Source organism: Ceratotherium simum, chromosome 35 (assembly GCF_057802395.1).
Source record: "Ceratotherium simum simum isolate JZ-2026a chromosome 35, ASM5780239v1, whole genome shotgun sequence".
Classification (NCBI taxonomy): domain Eukaryota; kingdom Metazoa; phylum Chordata; class Mammalia; order Perissodactyla; family Rhinocerotidae; genus Ceratotherium; species Ceratotherium simum.
The window spans coordinates 6,209,652-6,229,802 of record NC_141934.1 but is presented as its reverse complement, the minus strand read 5'-3'; the positions used below and the strand labels follow the sequence as shown (position 1 = coordinate 6,229,802).

General features: G+C 44.4%; 1 pseudogene; it reads left to right on the top strand.

Moving 5' to 3' along the window:
- Positions 1 to 608: 608 nt before the first annotated feature.
- LOC147912439 (immunoglobulin lambda variable 2-8 pseudogene) overlaps positions 609 to 20,151 on the top strand; it is a 68,182-nt pseudogene continuing 48,639 nt past the window's right edge.

Below are 20,151 nucleotides of genomic sequence, written 5' to 3'. Positions count from 1 at the left end.
TTGTACTCCAATGAGTTCTTCTGTAGTGGGACCAATAAATGAACCTCCTGGCTCAGACTCAGGCCCCAATCTCAGGCAGTGCAGAGGCAAGGGACAGAATAATGCATGATGGTCTACCCTTCTGGGCAGGACCAAGAAGATTAAAGGCAAGTGAGAAGCATCCTGCTTTGCCTTTAGACCCCTTAAACCAAGTTAATGTATCACTCTCAGCCTGTCTTGGAACTTGTCCTCACCCTCATCCCTCAGACAAGGAGTTGAAGTCCTAGGATTCCCTAGGAGGAACCACCATGACTCCTACAATAGAAAGAACAGGGACGTCCAAGATGAGCTCCATTTCCTGGTCTCCGTCCTGTGCTCCGTCTGTCCTGACTTAGGAAATACAGGTCAAAGAGTTTTAATCCCAGAGGTAAGCTCTGCAGCCTAGGGATACAGAAGAATCTAGAATGAAGGGCCAGTTCAGAGGAGTGTGAGGAGAGGCAGGTGCAGAAAGCAGATTTGCATGGAGGCCCCTCCCAACTCTGAGGCAGAGGGAGGGGATAAGAGAGGTCTAGGGGAGCCAGGCCCAGGGTTGGGGTCTCAGAAGGCAGCGCTCTTGAGGCGTCTCCACCATGGCCTGGGCTCTGCTGATCCTCACCCTCCTCACTCAGGACACAGGTGAGGCCTCCGGGGAAGGGGCCACCAGATCCCTGGGCTGATCCTTTGTCTCCTCCTGAGGTTCATTGAGATGCCAACAGTGAACTCACCAGAGTGTGTTTTTACTCTTTTCAGGGTCCTGGGCCCAGTCTGCCCTAACTCAGCCTTCCTCTGTATCCGGGGCTCTGGGTCAGTCAGTCACCATCTCTTGCTCCGGAAGCAGCAGCGACATAGGGGGTTATAACTACGTTTCCTGGTACCAACAGCTCCCGGGCACAGCCCCCAAACTCCTGATTTATGCTGTCAGTTCTCGGGCCTCAGGGATCCCTGCTCGATTCTCTGGCTCCAAGTCTGGCAACACGGCCTCCCTGACCATCTCTGGGCTCCAGGCTGAGGATGAGGCCGATTATTACTGTAGCTCATATAGTAGTAGTAACAATTTCCACAGTGGTTTAAGTTCCTGGGGAAGTGAGACCAAAACCTCCACTGAGCTCACTCAACTCCCTTTATCCTAAACTTAAGCTTTCAGTTTTTATTTGTTATTATTTTATTTTGAAATAATTATAGATTTATATAAAAATTTAAAGAAAACGTAAAGAACTCGTGAATAACCTTTTTCCTGATTCAACAATTTTTAACAATTTGCCATATTTGTTTTTCATTATATCTCTTTATTTCTCATTCTCTCTCTGTATATATATTTACATGTTTTATATGTGCATACACATCCAGAAATATGTGTACAGAACACACACATACAAAACTTATTTATTTTCTGGATCATTTGAGAGTAAGTTGTATACACTACCTCCTAAGCCTTAATACTTTTGTAAGACAGAACTCACATTTTGTAAAATCCTTCATTTTAAGTTGTAGAATTCAGAGGTTCTTAATATATTCACTGTTAGTACATCTGTTGACACTTAATTACTCCTGGACATTTTCATACCTCTACAGAAACTCCTCATCCCTGAGCAATCAATCCCCATTTCCCTCATCCCTCAACCCTTCACACGCCTTAATTTACAACTATGCCTATAGATTGCCTATTCTGGACATTTCACATAAAGGGAATCCTACATTAAAGGGCCTTTTGTGTCTGGCTTCCTTTGCTTATCATGATGTTTTCAAAGTTCATCCATATGGAAGCATATTGCATCAATACTTTACCCCTCTTGTGACTGAATAGTATGGCATCGGATTGACATACCACATTTATTTATTCAATAATCAGTTGAGGGAATGTCATTAATTTTTCTGTCTCTTCTTGTGTCACAACCCAAGGGTGAGTGATCCTGTCAGGATCTAGAGCAAGAAAATTCTAAGTTTACATGACTTTACATGACAAAATAAAAATATCACATTCACTCTCAGGGAAAACTTTAGGAGGCAGCCAAGGTTCCTTTCTTCTCTCATTCTTAGACCCTCCTAAGGATTCCACATTAAGGGCATCCTTCCTTCTTTTCTACATTGTTTGAACATATCCTGGAAATGCTGGAGAGAGCAGGGTGGGGCTGTGCCTCAGATTCATCAAAGTAAGAGGGAACATTGTCCCACTTTTGACACTATCTTTTCCTTTTCCAGTTTCATTTTGTTTTGTTCCTGAGGAAGATTTGCCTTAAGCGAATATCCAATGCCATTCTTTGTCTTTTTGTACATGAGCCGCTGCCACAGCATGGCCACTGGCAGACGAGTGGTGTGGTTCCATGCCCGGAAACTGAGCTCGGACCAAGGAAGTTGTGGGCGCTGAACTTAACCACTAGGCCCCTGGGGCGAGGACCCTTTCCCAATTTCTTTGTACAAAGGTTCTAGGTGACTATTTCTACCATCTCCAAAGGCTACAAACACAGATATTTCACCTTATGCTTGTGGTTTCTCACAAAAACTTTCTCTACATCTACATTTGTTCTGAGTTCTTAACTATGTAGCTAAGGAAAGGAAAAGCTTCAGGTACATTTAAGTTTATTTTTCTAAATTCCTCTTATTATGAAAGGCATCATTCCCAAAGAAGTGCACGTGAAATGAATATTCACAACTTAAGGAAGAATAATAAATGAAAACCACATCCACCCACTGCTACATCTGCCCACCCACAGCCTCTGCATCCAGCCCAGTCTCCAATTAGTCACTGTGCTGCAGTTGGTGTTAATCATTCTGTTGTTTCTGTACATTCTTTCCTGGCACCTTCCTAGGTTGCAACCCCAAACGACAGAGTTTGAAACAGTGGGAACTAGCACAAAGCCAGCTGAGCGATGAAAGGATAATCTGTATATCAGGGGAGGCCCCAGGAGACACTGACCCTGCCAAAGTCTCGTTCTCAGTCTTGGGTGAGGGTTCCCTGGGATCTACTGGAGCCCCTCCTGAAGATGGCAGACAAGGCCCCAGAGGAAGAGAAGGGACCCCTAGACTTGTGCATGTGTCCTTGCTGGATGTGGGAAGGTCCTGAGTCTCCAGCAGCAATACTGTTAGAGATTAGCTGCTGCACATTTGCTGCTACTCAGCTTCGCGTGGACTCCAGGAGTAGTCTGGGATCACTTCACTGGGAGGAAGAGAAAGAGGTGATTCTTTGCTGTTGGGGACACCAGAGAATGGCTTATGTGAAGGCAACCCTAGTGCAGGCAGGAAAGTACAAATGAGAATCCAGGCCACTCAGACCTGAACATTACAACATGGTGTCATTGCTGTCAGTACCTAAAACATATGCTTCCTCTTAGATGAGTCTTTGCATCTATTGCCTATCAGGGAAAGCATCAATGGACGTGACCATTAGAGAGAGGTGGGTAGAGGCTAAATTGCTTGTGAGGAACACAGGGTTCTCCTCATGATCCCCACAGACTCCACTCTGCTTGGTCTCACCTCGTCTAGAGAAGTGAGTTTTACCCTCTGTGCAGGGAGGGGTAGTGGGCAGTGGTCTACCAGCCACACTACTGGGAGGAGAGAGGATGTGGAGATCCACCTGATTCTGTAGCAGCTGCCACTTATTTTAATGTTCAATTTATATCAACTCATCACTTCCACATTCACAACTGGGGGAGAATTAAAAATGGTATTTCAGGGGCCGGCCAAGTGGCTTAGCGGTTAAGTGTGCCCGCTCTGCTACTGGTGACCCGGGTTTGGATCCCAGGCGCGCACTGATGCACCATCTCCGGCCATGCTGAGGCGGCGTCCCACATACAGCAACTAGAAGGATGTGCAACTATGACATACAACTATCTACTGGGTATTTGGGGGAAAACAAAAGGAGTAGGACTGGCAACAGATGTTAGCTCAGAGCCGGTCTTTCTCAGCAAAAAGAGGAGGATTGGCATGGATGTTAGCTCAGGGCTGATCTTCCTCGAGGTAAAAAATAATGGTATTTCACGTTGTAACTTTTACAGCCGTGGGACTGGGCTTTGTCAAGTCTAAGTCAGTTAGCACTTGTCAACATGCATCCTGGCTTATAGTTTGTGTTGTTGGTATCCCTGTTCCTTAGTGTCTTACAGAAAACTCTGACATATGACTATGACCTTCAATATATGTTTAGTGGGGTGTAGGAAGAACAGACGTATTGGGTGTTCATTTAATTTCACACACAGTGGCCAGAGTGAGGATCTTCTTGTGACTGGAGTTTGTGTTGCGAAGGTTGGGGAGAGAAAACAGAGAAAAAAAACAAAAACCAAAAAAAACTTGATAGGTTTCTCAAGGAACAAACTTCTTTAGTTGACCTTTTACTAATAAATCAATAAACTGTAAAGCCACAGAGGGGTCTGTAAAGTGTCTAAACAAAGAAGAATTGTTTATAATGAGCCTTGAGCTTGTTTTCTTAGGCTTGGGGTCTGTTGACCATCTGGAGATGTGATTCCTTTCTGTAATTCTGTCTCTTCTCTTGGGAACACCAATTACATGTGTATTTCGTCACTTGAAGTGGTCTCCCATTTGCTGATAATACTCCATGTTATAAAATTCATTTTTTCCCTCTGTATTTACCGTGGACAGCTCCATTGCTATGATTTGGAGGTCACATGTTTATTCCCAATGACCAATCTGCCCTTAATCACATCCATTGCTGTTTTTATTTGTAGTACTTCCATTTTGTGCTTCATTGTATCTTTTACTGCTTGCCTGAGAATTTCTATCTTTCGATTCTGTCCAGAAGCTTTGTTCTAATTTCTGGTATCATTTTTTAAAGGCTCTTTTGAAATCTTTCTTAGATAACTCCAACATATCTCTCAGTTTTGAGTTAGCCTCTGTTAATGATCATTTCCATTGTAGCTAACCTTTTCCTGGTTCTGCATATCTTAAGTGGTTTTGGATCCTATCCTGGCTAAATCCAATATTTTGGATGAAACTATGGGTCTTGTTTAAATCATATTTTAATATTTCTGTATTAGCCGTCAATCTGCCTAGTTGTGTCCTGGATGTTGGTTCTCATTCTTTTTGTTAACTGTGGTTTCTATGTCAGGAAAATTTATAATCATTGTTTTTTTTTGGATGGGATGGTTCGCCCTGAGCCAACATCTATTGCCAATCATCCTCTTTTTTTTCCTCCCCAAAGCACAAGTACATAGTTGTATACTCTAGTTGTAAGTCCTTCTAGTTTTTCTATGTAGCCACCACCACAGAATGGCTACTGACAGATGAGTGGTGTGGTTCCGTGCCCGGGAAACTGAGCTCAGGCCAAGGAAGTGCCATGTGCGAACTTTAACCACTAGGCAATCAGGGCAACTCTATAAAATTTTTGACCTACTATTGGGATCTGTCCTAAGTGTGAGCTACACAGTAGCTCATCTTGGATCTGGGTCGTTGTCTATCCCTAAAATCTTTTCCTAATATCTTTCTTATTATATTAGTATCCATGCAAATGCAGCTCAGAGGGGAGCCTAGGGATCATAAATAATTTTCTGGATTACTTTCCAAGCTTCTTCCACTCCACAATCTCCACAGCATTTCTACCTTCCTGGTCTTGACTTTTTCGATTTTTGACCAAAGCAAATTTTTACTCTAGCTACTCTGCACTGTTAGGCACCTCCTGTGACAGGGCCTGTGTCCATGCCAAGTAGTGGAATGACAAAGAGAAACAAATGCAATGGTTTGATTGTCACCTTGTTGGGAAAAATGTTCCTAAGGAGAAAGGACTGCCTCCATGGCTTCCACTGTCACTATTGTCACCACAGGAGACTTGCCCGAGACTGGGGCATGGGAAATGAGAAAAAAAACAAAAGGAAAGGAAAATGTGAATACCTTTTATTTGTTCTGAGCACTAGGAGCTCTCTTTTTCATCTTCAGGCCAGAACAAGGGAACTTCTCCTGCAGCTCTTTCTGCCTCACGCTGGTGCCCTTTCCAGCTTTCTGTCTGCCTTGAGTCTGGGCCACGGGACACTGAAGGAAAAATGGGAAACTCACATAGAGTCGATGAGATTGCAAATACCAATGTCTTCCCACTGTCTGCCTTGTATGAATTAACTTTTCTAGGTACTGAAATATCTCCCTCATGCATTCTGTTGAGGTTTTATAGCTGCATTTGGGAGAAAAGGGTGGTGCACGCTTACCACACCTTAAATAACACCTAAATAACCTGATAAAACTATTGGTGCTCTTTGTCCCCCCATGGGGCTCCCTCACACCTGTGCTCCTGCTCCTTCATGTAGCATGTGGGTGAGTGGCCGGGAAGTGACTGATTGCCTTGTGAAATTTGATGGTGCAGGTGCTTCAGAACAAAGTAATAGGGGTGGAGATGTGACAAGATTGCAGCTAGGAGACCCCACCACCGCCCATCAACTACCAGATAGCAGGTGTTTCCCTGGGGGTGGGTAGCGACACCTTCCTAACAGTAGAGAGATCCTGAAGACAGGGCAGCGAGCAGAAGACACAGAAAGGAGTGCCCCCGGACCTGGGATGATCGCAAGAGCAGAGTCAAATCACAGCAGAGACTCTGATGGACCAGGAGCTCATTAACATGAGGGACACCAGCTGATTTTTCTCTCTTGTGTAAATCAGGTAGAAATTCAAGGTCCTGATCTTCAGAAAATACACGTCAAATGATTGAATCTCTTCAGAGAAGCTGTCCAGGATGCAGAAGTATCTAGAATCAAGGACCAGGTCAGAGGGGCTAGGAGAGGCAGGTCAAGAAGCAGATTTGCATGGAGGTCCCTCCCTCCTCTGAGGCAGCGGGAGGGGATAAGAGAGGTCTGGGGGAGCTAGGCCCAGACTGGTGTCTCAGAAGGCAGTGCTCTTGGGACGTCTCCACCACCGCCTAGGCTCTGCTTCTCCTCACCCTCCTCACTCAGGGCACAGGTGAGTCCTTCAGGGAAGAGACCACGGGGACAACTGGGCTAATCCTTAGTCTCCTCTTCCTCAGCTTACCTGGGGACCCAGCACTGAACTCACCAGAGTGTGTTTTTCCTCTTTGCAGGTTCCTGGGCCCCATCTGCCCAGAGTCAGCCTCCTTCAGTGTCCGGGGCTCTGGGGCAGTCAGTCACCATCTCTTGAGCTGGAAAATGCAATGATATTTGGGGTTATGACTGTGTTTTCTTGTACCAACTGCACCCGGGCACAGCCCCCAAGCTCCTGATTTATAAAGTCCATACTCAGGCCTCAGTGATCCCCGCTCGCTTCTCTGGCTCCCAGTCTGGCAACATGGCCTCCCTGACAACCCTGGGCTCAAGTCTGAGGAAGAGGCTGATTATTACTGTTGCTCATATTCGAGCAGTTACACTTACCACAGTGGTCCAAGGTTGTGGGAAAGTGACACCAAAACCTCCTCTGAACTCACTCTAGTCCCTTCACCTCTAACTCCGTCTGTCTTCTATTTTTTTCTTTCTTTTTATTTTATTTTGAAATTATTGCAAACTTAAAGAAAATTTCAGAAAATAATATAAAGACTCCTACATATCCTTTTCCCTGATTCACCAAGTTTTTACATTTTGCCATGTTTGCTTTTCATTATAACAATAACTCTCTCTTTGTCTCTTTTTAAAGAGATTTAAAGATTTAAAATGTATCTCTGTCATTTTAAATCAGCCCTACAAAAAACTCCTCAGCCATCAGAAATCACTCCCCATTGTCCACTTCCTCAACCCCTGCAAACCACACGTTAGTCTGTGGATGTGCCTCTTCCAGCCACGTCACATATAGGGAATCGTAGATGATGTGGCCCTTTGTGTCTGGCTTCTTTCACTTGTCATCATGTTTTCAAGGATCATCCGTGTTGGAACATGTATCTGTACTTCATCTGTGTCTATCACTGAATAATAGTCAATCGTATGGATACTCTACAGTTGTTCATCCATCCACCAGTTGATGGGCTCATTCATTTTTGCTGTCTCTTCTTCTGTCTCAACCGAAGGCACAGTGACCCTTTTGAGATCCAGGGCATGAAAATCTTACATTGACATCATTCCTCATAAAAAAATACAAATATTATATTCAGTCTCAGAGAAATCTTTATATTCTTCTCTCATTCTGGGAGCCTCCCAGGGATTCCTCACTGAGCTGCATCTTTGCTCCTTTTCCACCTGCTGTCTGGACATGCCCTGGACGTGCTGGACAGGTCAGGGAGGGGGTCCTGGATCTGGGCCTCAGCTTCATCAGAACAGTATGATACGGTGCCTTGTTCAGCCATTGGCTCTGCCTTTTTATTTTCCAGATTCTTTGTTCAAGGGTTCTGGCTGACTTCTGTCTATCAACATTTGAAAAATCCAGTCAGTTTTTCACTATTTCTCATTAGTTTCTCCTTGAAACTTTCTCCACTTCTACATTTGTTCTGAGTCCTTGTCTATGTAGTCAAGGAAAGTTAAAGAATGCAGATACTTTCACTTTATTTTTCTAAATTCCATTTATTGTGAAGTGTTTCCTACCTTAAAAGGAGTGCATGAAGTGAACAGTCACTATTTATGGAAGGAAAAGAAATGGAAACTGCAAGTAGTCACCCAAAGCTTATCCACCCATGCCGATCTCCAAGTAGCCAGTATCTGAATTTGATGTCCATCATTCCATTGCTTTGCGTTCATTCTTGCCAACTCTATCTGCATCCCTAAATAATATAGATTATAATCCTGACACAGTGATTAGTAAACACGAACAAGCTGAGGAGGGAAAGGACACAGTTTGCAAGGATGTGCCCCACAGGAGACATTAGTCATATCAGAGACTCAGGCTCAGTGTCTGGCTGAGCTTCTCTTGGAAATTACCAGAGAATTAGAAATTACTGAGAATTAGATCATCAGGGGAGCCCCCAGGGGAAAGACAGGGATCTAAACAGTCAGGCATCATCACTGATGGTGAGTGGGCCAGGTACCGGGCATCTAGAAAGAATCTTCTCAGAGGATTAGGTACCCCACATTCTCTGCTTCTCAGATCAGCATGTTCCTCCAGGAGTAGTCCAAGATTACTCTCTGGGAGGAAGAGAGGGTAAGTTAGTATTCTTGGCTGATAGGGACACTGTGGTATGGTCATGATGAAGACAAACAGATAATATTCCAAGTCGTTCACAACACACATCACATCCTCTGGTGTAGAGATGTTCTCATTGCTGCCTGCAACTTGGCAATGTCAGTTCTTCAGAAATAAGCTGGGCTTTTTGTCTGGAGAGAAGGGTCTAAATGAGGGACAATGAGTGGAGGTAGGTGGTCCCTGAACCCACCATTCATGAGGCACACAGTGTTCTCCTCATGATACCCACAGGGTCCACTCTGCCTGGACTGCCCTCATCCGGAGGTGTGGGCTGTGTCCTCTGCAAGGGAAATCCTAGGTGGAGGAGGGTCTATTTGCCAGTGGTCTACCTGCCTCACTACTGGGAAGGACAGAGGGTCTAGGGACCTACCTGCTTCTCTAACAGCTCCATTAACCTGTTCTAACATTAGTCTTCCCCTCACCCATCTCAGCCACATCCACAGTCAGGTGAGAATTCCACAGGGATCTCAGGTGGGCTCTGCCTGCAGACTTGGGACTGGTCTCCCTCAGGTATAAGTCAGGTAACATGTGTCCATCTGCTTCCTGGCCCCTGAGTGTGTGTCCTTTATGCTCCTCTTCCTGACATACTTGTTTGTGAGCACACATTATAATCCCTCAGGACAGTTTTAGTGGAGTTTCAGGTGGACACACTCAGGTGTGTGTTCACTCACTTTCAATCCAGTGACCTAACCTGTTACTGCCTGGGTGCATTTTCTCTGCAGTCCCCCAGGCTCTGCAGCAATAGGTCTTCTGGGATGTCAGAACCAGGACCCAGCAGTCACATGGGTTGAGTGAGAAGTAGCCTTGAGATTGGAGTGTGTGTCCTGAGGATTGGGAGAGTAAATGAGAGAAGGATATTTGTTGATGGAATCTTCAAGGAACAAACCTCTATTGTTGACATTTTACTAACAGCTGAATAGTCATGGAGGAGAATGTGGGTTCCAGAAATTCTTCTGTCGAAAAATTAATATTGTTTATGATGAAACTTAGTGTGGTTTTCTTCGTGTTTCTTGGACTTTGAATTCATTGACTCTTGTCTCGGTGAGTTACAGTTTTCACTGGACTGGAGAGTGTTTTTGCCATAATTTCTTCCTCTGCTTCTCCTTTCATGACTCCGGTTCCGGGTATAATAGGACGTTTGACGTTATCACACAGCTCACTGATATTTTCCTTTTTTCCCTCATTTTCAGTTTCCTCTTTTTCATATGTTTTCTTTTGATTCCTTTCTCTTGCTCTACTTTCCAAGTCCTAACATTTTCTTCTGCAATGTCTAATCTCATTTTAATAGCATCCACCACAGTTGTCATTTCTCACAGTTCCAATTCATTCTTTTTTGTGTCATTGATTTCTTGGTGGAAACTTCTTTTCATTCATTTCAACAGTGTTCTGCCTTATTACTTGGATCATTTTTATGATCGCTGCTGTAAAGCTTCAGTCACAGAATTCCAACTGTAGTGTTATCTCTAGGTAATGATGCTTTCCTTTTCTTTCCCACGTCAGGTGAGATTTTTCTTTTTGTTATAAGTTAAGTGATTCGGGTTTTATTCTGAACATATCCAATATGATGTAATGAAGGTCTAGGTCTTCCTTAAATACTATGATTATATTTTTGTATTGGCAGACAATTTACTCACTTGGGTGAAGGCTGCAAATTCCAAATGGTCTTCTGTGGATTGGGGTTTCTTTGTCACTTCAGTTATACAGCCTTTTCAATGCTGTTTGCATCTGACCTGGGTGTGCACCACCGTGTGTCCTATCTGGGATCTGAGTGGTATTCCAGGCATAATTTTGTTCTCAAAATCTTGCGCATCCTACTGAGGATTCCGTTCACTCAGGTTTAGCATAGAGTTGGGGCCAGGATCTCATATACTGACACAGAGTTGCTTTCCCAAGATGACCACTCTCCACAAACCCCTTGTTCCATCCAGGCCCTTGTGCTCCTCTGTTCAGAAAACCAGCACGTTAGTTACATTGTGCAACTGGGCACTTCCTGGGTCTGCACCCATTCCCTGGGCCAGGTGGCAGGAGGATGGAGGAACCAAAGCAATGCTGTTGTGTCAATGTGCAGAAAGAGGGCAAGAGGAATAAAGTTCCTTTTCCTTTGAGAGACAGACATGTCTTGACGAGAGGTCCTTTGACCTGGAGCCTGTGGGGACAAACCTGACCCCAATTTTCTCTCTGAAACTGAAACACTGGAACATTACCCCTGTTTTTCCAGGTTCTTCTCAATCCTACTGAGCTCTCTTTCCTTCAGACAATATTTTATCTTTCATCCTTTTGATAAGCCAAAGTGTCTGTTCCTTGAACTAATTTTTTCAACCAGTCTTCCTACTGGTTTGGTTGGCTTTATGTATCATCTAATGTTTCCTCAGCCCTGAACTGAGAGCTGCCTCAGGAACACTAACTGTGTGACAAGGCCGTCCTGGCACAGACACAGTGGTCCTGAGGGGCAGTGTCTGGGCCACCTGGTGTGGCAGGTGACACATTCCATTCTGAAGGGAGTTAATGGACAAAGGAAAAGGAGCATGGAGAGGATTAGAAGGAGTCAGGGGGCCCCAGTACTGGGGTGAGAGGAGGCGAGGGGAGCAGAGCAGGGATTTCCAGCTCCCACTCAGCTGCCTTCCCTGGTGCTTGAGTTGCACTACATGCGGTCACCAGGCGGCAGCGGGGGCCTGGTTTTTGAGAGGTCATTGCTGTGGTTTACCTGCCCTGTATGAAGTCCCAACAGCTGGATCCTCCTGAGCCCCTGCAAAGGGGGATGAAGTTTGTGGGGTGATCCAAATCTATTGTGTCCCAATACATCCTTTTCTAGAAAAGCCAGTTAATGTCCACAGGACTCGGTCTCAGAGCACTTTAGAGGTAGGGGAAGGAGTGATGTGTGAAGACTCATCCTATCTGAGGGGGATAGGAAGCGAGTGAGTGAGATGACCAACCCCCAGCGCTGCCTTTGGTGCTTAGGAAGAGAATTGAATCTCTCCTAATCCCAGCCCTTCTGTAGTTTGTCCTCACCTTCTCCCCACACAGCACAAAGCGTGGAATTATTAACTGGGATTATTAACTGGATAAGTACTGGGATTATTAACAACCATATCATTGTGCAATAGGAAGGACAGGGATATTTCAAGTTTGGTTCCATTTCCAGGGAACTGTCATGGGCTTTTTTTAGAAAATCTGTGTGAAAGCATTTTATTCCTCTTATTTTCTGCACTGTCCTGGACGCAGAAGTAAGTAGAGTCCAGGGCCAGGTCAAAGGGGCTTGGGGAGCTGCAGGCCAGGAAGCAGATCTGCATGGAGCCCCCTCCCTCCTCTGAGGCAGGGGGAGGGGATAAGTGGGGCCTGGGGAAGCCAGGCCCAGAGTTGGGGTCTCAGAAGGCAGCACTCTTGGGGCGTCTCCAACATGGCCTGGGCTCTGCTCCTCCTCACCCTCCTCACTCAGGGCACAGGTGAGGCCTTCAAGGAAGGGACCATGGGGACATCTGGGATGATCCTTAGTATCCTCCTCCTCAGGCTCACCTGGGCCCCAGCATGGAACTCACCAGAGTAATTTGTTCCTCTGTTCAGGTTCCTGGGCCCAGTCTGCCCTGAGTCAGCCTGCCTCAATTTCTAAGTCTCTAAGACAGACGGTCACCATCTCCTGTGCCCGAAGCAGCAGTGGCATTGGGGGTTATAGTAGTGTCTCCTGGTACCAACAGTACCCTGGCAAGGCCCCCAAACTCCTGATTTATAATGTCAATATTCGACCCTCAGGGATCCCTGATCACTTCTCTTGCTCCAAGTCTGGCAACTGGGTCAGATGATCTGGCAGATGCTCAGCCTCCCTGACCATCTCTGGGCTCGAGGCTCAGGACGAGGCTGTTTATCACTGTGGCTCATACTCGGGCAGTTACAATTATCACAGTGTTCCAAGTTCACGGGAAAGTGAGACCAAACCCTCCGGTGAACTCACTCAGTCCCTTCACTTCTAAACTCAGGCTTTCATTTGTTTTTTCTTTATTATTTTATTTTGAAATAATTACAAACAAATAAACATTTAAAGATAACATAAGGAACTCCTTTGTAATCTTTTCCCTGATTCAACAATTTTTAACATTTTTCCATATTTGATTTTCATTATATCTCTTTATTTCTCATTTTTCTCTCTGCATAAGTATGCATATGTACATGTTGTGTATATGTACATACACACATATAAATTTGCATACACAACACACATGTGCTCACAAAACTTATTAATTTTCTGGGTCACGAGAGTAACTTGTATCCACTAGCATCTAAGCCTTGATATATATATATATTTTTGTTTTTGTGAAGAAGATTAGCCCTAAGCTAACATCTGATGCTGATCCTCCCCTTTTTTCTGAGGAAGAGTGGCCCTGGGCTAACATCCATGCCCATCTTCCTCTACTTTATGTGGGACACTGCCACAGCATGGCTTGACAAGGCGTGCATCAGTGCATGCCCTGGATCCGAATCTGCGAACCCTGGGCCGCCGAAGCAGAGCGCGGGCACTTAACCGCTACGCCACCCGGCCGGCTCCAAGCCTTGATATTTTTTTTTAGGTAGAATTCACATTCCATAAAATTCCTCATTTTAAGTTATATAATTCAGTGGTTTTTAATATATTCACAAAGTTGTGCATCTGTTAACACTCTATAACTTCAGAATGTTTTCACTCCCCTAAAGTAATACCTCATCAATTAGCAATCGCTCTCCATTTCTCTTTTCCTTCAACTCCTCACAACTGTTAATTTATTTTCTGTCTCTATGGATTTACTTCTTTTGGACAGTTCACATAAATGGAATCATATACTACATGGCCCTTTGTGTCTGGTTTCTCTCGCTCATCATATTTTCAAGGCTCATCCATAATGAAGGATATAGTATCAGTACTTCATCCTTTCTTATGGTTGAATAATATTGCATTGTATGGACATAACTCATTTATTCATCCATTAATCAATTGGTGGAATCTTATTAATTTTCTGTCTCTTCTTCTGTCACCACCCAAGGTCACAGTGATCCTTTTGGGATGTGAGGAGGGAAAATTCTAGATTCCCATCACTTAACATGACAAAAACAAATATCATATTTAGTCTCAGGGAAATCTTTAGGAGGCAGCCACAGCTACATTCGTCTCTCAATCTAAGAGCCTCCTAAGGATTCCACGTTGAGGGGCATCTTTCCTTCTTTACTACCTGTTGTTTGAGCATGTCCTAGAAATGCTGGAGAGGGCAGGGCAGGGGTCTGGGCCTCAGCTTAATCAAAAGAGGGGACTTTTTCCCACTATTGGCTCTTTCTTTTCCTTTTCCAGTTTCTCTGTTCAAAGGTTCTAGGTGACAGTTTCTATCATCTCCAAAGGCTACAAAGGGTCAGTGTTTCACCTTACACTTGAGGTTTCTCATGAAAACTTTCTCCATGTCTATGTTGGCTCTGAGTTCTTGTCTATGAAGCTAAGGAAAGGAAAAGTATTCAGGTCCATTTCAGTTTATTTTTCTAAATTCCTTTTGTTATGAAATACATTATTTCTAACGAGTGCATGAAATGAATATACACAATTTAGCAAAGAATAATAAACGGAAACCACATCTACCCACAGTTACATCTACCCATCCAAAGCCTCTCCATCCATCCCACTCCCCAGTTAGCCACTATGCTGATGTTAGTTTTAATCATTCTATTGTTTTTCTTTACATTCCTTCCCCACACCTTTCTAGGTTGCATCACCAAGTATCACATCATTTGAAACAGTGAGAACTAAGAACAAACCAGCTGAGTGAGGGAAGGACAATGTGTCTATCAGGTGAGGCTCTGGGAGACATAGACCCTAAGAGAGGCTCAGGCTCAGTGTTTGGAGGAGTTCCCCTGGGATCTACTGGAGCTCTTCCTGAAGATGGCAGATAAGACCCCAGAGGAAGAGAAGGGGCCCCTAGAATTTGGCATAAGGCCTTGCTAGACATGGGCAGGTTCTGGGTCTCTAGCAGGAATATTATCTGGGGTATTAGCTGCTCCACATTTTCTGCTACTTAGCTTGGCCTGAACTCCAGGAATAGTCTGAGATCATTTCACTGGGAAGAAGATAAAGAGATTACTCTTGGCTGATCAGGACACTGGGACATGGCTCATGTCAAGACAAACCAAGAAGAGAGAGGAAAGTACCAATAAGAATCCAGGCCACTTTGACCCAAACATTACAGGATTCTATTATTGCTGTCAGCAGCTAGAAAATGTCAGCTTCCTGTTAGATGAAAGTTTTTGTCTATTGCATATCAGGGAAAGACATCAATGGAGATGACCAATAGAGAGAGTGGGGCAGAGGATACAATGTTTATGACGAACGCTGGTTGTTCTCATAATCCCCACGTACTTACTCCTCCTGGCCTCCTTTCATACAGAGAAGTCAGTTTCAACTTCTGCGGAGAACAAATATGTACAGGAAACACCTATTGATCGGTGATCTATAGCCTCACTACTAGGAGGAGAGAGCATCTGGAGATCCATTGGCTTCTGTAACAGCTTCCACTGATTCTAACTTGTCATTTATCTCAGCTCATCACTTCCATACTTACAACTGATTGAGACTAAAAATGGATAATCGGGGGGAACTTTTGCAGGCTTGGGACTGGGCTTTGTTAGGACCAAGTCTGTTAACACTTGTCAACATGCATCCTGGCTTTCAAATTTGTGTTGTTGTCTATATCTCTGTTCCTTAGTCTGTTACAGAAAACTCTGGCACACGACCATAACCTTCAATGTAGGTTTAATGGTGTTTAGGAAGAACAGATGTGGTTGGGTGTTCTCTCAATTTCACCCTCAATATCCAGAGTGAGAATCCCTTTGTGACTGGAGTTTGTGTTGTGAGGGTTAGGAGAGGGAGAGAGAGAATGAAATGATGTGACAGATTCCTCAGGGAGCAAACTTCTGCAGTTGACATTTTAGTAATAAATCAATAATCAGTGAAGCCATAGAGGGGTCTAGACTTGTGTCCACACAAAAGAGAACTGGTTATAATGAGCCTTGAGGTGGTTTTCTTCATGTTTCTAGTGCTTGGGGATTGTTGACCTTCTGAATATTTGAGTTTCTTTCTGTCACTGTCTTTTTTCCTTTGGTAACTCCAATTATATGTTCATTATGTTAGTTGAATTATCCCAAATTCACTGATAACATTCTATTTTTTAAAATTCATTTTCCTCCCTGTGTTTTACAGGAAACAGTTTCCTTTGCTATGACTTCAAGGTCATATATCCTTTATTCCCAATGCTTAATCTGCCATTAATCCCATCTAGTGTAGTTTTCATTTGCAATACCTCAACTTTATGCTTCATTATAACTTCTATTTCTTGACTAGACTTTCTCTCTGTTCATTTCAACAGAGTGTGTCCTTATTTGTTGTACCATTTTTAAACAGCTGATTTAAAGTATTCATGACGTAAACCCAGCATATCTCTCAGATTGAAGTTAGCCTCTGTAATTTTCATCTCCAAGGTGGTAAGGTTTTCCTGGTTCTCCACATGCCAAGTGATTTTGGCTCCTTTCCTGGATATGTCCAATGTTCTGTGATGAAACTACGGGTCTTGTTTAAATGCTAGTTTCATATTTTTTTTTTTAGCCGACTGTCTGCCCAGTTGTGTCTAGGCTGTTAATTTCGCCCAACTTTCTGTGGGCTGTGCTTTCTATGTCAGTTCAATTCATAAAAGTTTACCTGCTATTTGATTCTCTCCCATGAGTGAGCTACACAATGGTTCATCTGGGTTCTGGGTGGTTGACTATCCCTTAAATCTTTCTCAATATGTTTATAACATCTTAGAATCTATGCAAGTGAGGCTCAGATGGGAGCCCAGGTTTCATAAACAGTTTTGAGTATTACTTTCCCAGGCTTCTTCCTCTCCAAAATCTCCTTCTGGTTCTGGTTCCCTGGCTTTGTCTTTTTGGTTTTCTGGTCAAAACAAATTTTCACTTTAGTTACCCTGTACTGTTGGCCACTCCTGTGGCAGTGCCCATGTCTGTCTCAATTAGTAAGAATATAAACTGCAAAAAATGCAATGGGTTTTCATGCCACCTTCTTAGAAAAGCAGCTCTAAAATAGAAAGTCAAGACCCATGGCCTCCACTGTCACTGTTGCCACCATAGGAGACTTGCCTGGAAACAGGGGCATGGGGAACGGACAGAGAAACAACAAAAGAAAAGGAAGGTGTGAATATCTTTAATGTGCTCTGAGCATTAGGTGCTCTCTTTCTCGTCTTCAGGCCAGAACAACAGAACATCTCCTACAGCTCTTTCTGCCTCACGCTGGTGCCCCTTCCAGCTGCATTGAGTCCAGGTCATGGGACACTGAAGGAAAAATGGGAAGCTCACTCAGTGTCAATGAGATTGCAATTGCCAGTGTCTTCCCACTGTCTGCCTCGTGCGATTAGCTTTTCTAAGTACTCAAATGTCTCCCTCATGAAGTCTGTTGAGGTTTTAGAGCTGCATATCGTAGGGGAAAATGCTTGTGTATGTTTCCTACACCTTAAATGGACATCAAACCTGACCAAACTATTTTTATTTTGAAATTAAATCAGTTTGAACCATTGACAGTCTAACAACAGGAAAGAGGAACAAGAGTTTTAAAAGCTATTTAAGGACAGAAAGAGGAAGAAGTATCTTCACATGGTTTTTTGTGTTCTAGGGATTGGGAGGTCGTTTTATCTTGGCCTGTGGACATGGTGAGATGGAGGAAAACAAGCAGAAAACACATCTTTGTGACCAGACTAATAAACCAAAGATAAAATGGAATGCAATCTTTGGATAATATAAAGTGCATAATCAACATCACTGTTGTGTGCATAGGAATGCCCCATTATCAAACCTGCACTCTCTGCTCTCATTAATCTCCTCTTAGGTCCTGTACAAAGGCCAGTGGCCTTGATAATTTTCATTTCTCACATTGATAAAAAGAAGCTGAGAAAGGATAAGTCACCTGCTCCAGAATGGAAATGGCTAAATAGGGAGAAGCTGACTCTGGGTCGGGACTGTGGCTCCTGCCGCTGCTCCCATGGGGCTCCCTGACATGCGCACCTGACACTCTGCGTGGCGTGTGCCTGGGACTGACTGATCAGTGTCTGAAATTCGATGCTGCAGATGCTTCAAAATAAAGAAGTGAGAGTGGGGATGTGACATGATTGCAGATAGGGAGACCCCACCACCACCCACCAGCCAACAGCTGGTGTTTCCACAGGAGGGGGCAGTGACACTGTCCTAACAATAGAGGGAACTTGAAGAGTGGGCACCCAGCAGAGGGTGCTGAAGAGTGTGCTCCCAGCCTGAGAGAGTCACAGTGACACAGTCACATCACAGCAGGGCCACTGAAGGTCCAGTAGCCAATTAACACCAGGGACTTCAGCAGATCTTTCTCTCCTATGCTAATCAGGTATAAACAATTCAAGTTCCTACCCCTCAGAATATACTTATCAAAGAGATGTATACCTTTCAGCCACACCCTCCTAACAAGTGATGCAGAAATTTCTAGAAGCAAGGGTCAGGGCAGAGGGGAGTGAGCAGAGGCAGGTGCAGGAAACAGATTTGCATGGAGGACCCTCCCTTCCCTGAGGCAGGGGGAGGAGATGACAGGTCTGGGGGATTCAGGCCCAGGGTTGGGGTCTCAGAAGGAAGTACTCTTGGGACGTCTCCATCATGGCCTGTGTTTCTCTCCTCCTCACCCTCCTCACTCAGGGCACAGGTGAGGCCTCCAGGGAAGGGACCATGGGGACATCTGGGCTGATCCTTTGTCTCCTCCTCCTCAGGCTTATCTGGGTCCCAGCACTGAACTCACCAAAGTGTGTTTTTCTTTTCAAGGTCCTGGGCTCAGTCTGCTCTGACTCAGTCCTCCTCAGCATCTGGCAATCTTGGAAATTCAGTCACCATCTCCTCTTCTGGAAGCAGCATCAATATTGAGCATTATAACCTTGTGTCCTGGTACCAACAGTGCCCGGGCACAGCCCCCAAACTCCTGATTTATATTGATAGTTCTCAGCCCTCAGAGATCCCTGATCACTTCTCTGGCTCCAAGGTCAACAACACAGCCTCCCTGAGCATCTCTGGGTTCAAGTGTGTGGACAACGGTGATTATTACTGTGCTCTCATGTGAGAAACAGCATTTACCACAGTGGTCAAAGTTTACGGGAAGTGAGACCAAAACCTGCACTGTGCTCACAGGCTCCCTCCTTGTTCTGAAGATATGTCACCAACCTGGCACAGAGGGGACTTCATGCAACATGGCCTGAGAACTCAGTTCTCTCTCAGGGGTTCTCCTTTTTCACCATGAAGTTCTAAACGAAAGGCTGTCTCTGGTTTATTGTCTAGGGATAATGACTGCTTCCTCTTTGCCTCTATGATGAGGTCCTAGAATGTGTGGCTCTTTCTACCTCTTCAATGGCAGGAGGAGAGCCACAAGGAAACTGCTCTTTGATGGGTTCCAGCTGTTCTCAACAGTGAAGATGGGCCTCTGCCATTGGAGACACAGAATAACGTCCTGAGTCCTAGCCTCTTGTCTGTGGAAGGTTGGTTAGAGTCTGGGCCTGCCCATAGGGTGTGTGGCCTTACCAAGAAAATCTTTAGAACGTGAATGCTCCAATGTTCTGGTTTTCTTCTGTGACCTCTGTTCCACCAGCTGTTCCATGACTGTAGGAGAATACCTAGGAATCTGTCCTAGTAATCTTCATGCGTTCATGAGAGCAGGGAACACCAATGCCTCTTCTAGTGTTGCTGCTTTGAAGGAGGCACCACAATTTCCCTTTGAAGGGCGATTAATATATTTTTAAAAGTGAGGAGTCGTTAGAACAAAACAATAGCCCATTGATGAGTGAACAGTATTGCTCCAATGCAACATTTCTGGGGCTACCATAGCCATTTGTATCTTTTGATTGTGGAGACACAAGCTGTTAGGAAAATTCTCTTATGTGTTCTCCATAATTATATTCTGTATTAGATATTTTTAAACAGATGATAGATAAGTTATTTTTGTTTGAGGTATTTTGTTGTCACCATTGTTGAGTATTGCCCCCGGTTTTATATGTTCAATGCAACCTGGAAATCAGCACTTCAAGGTATTTC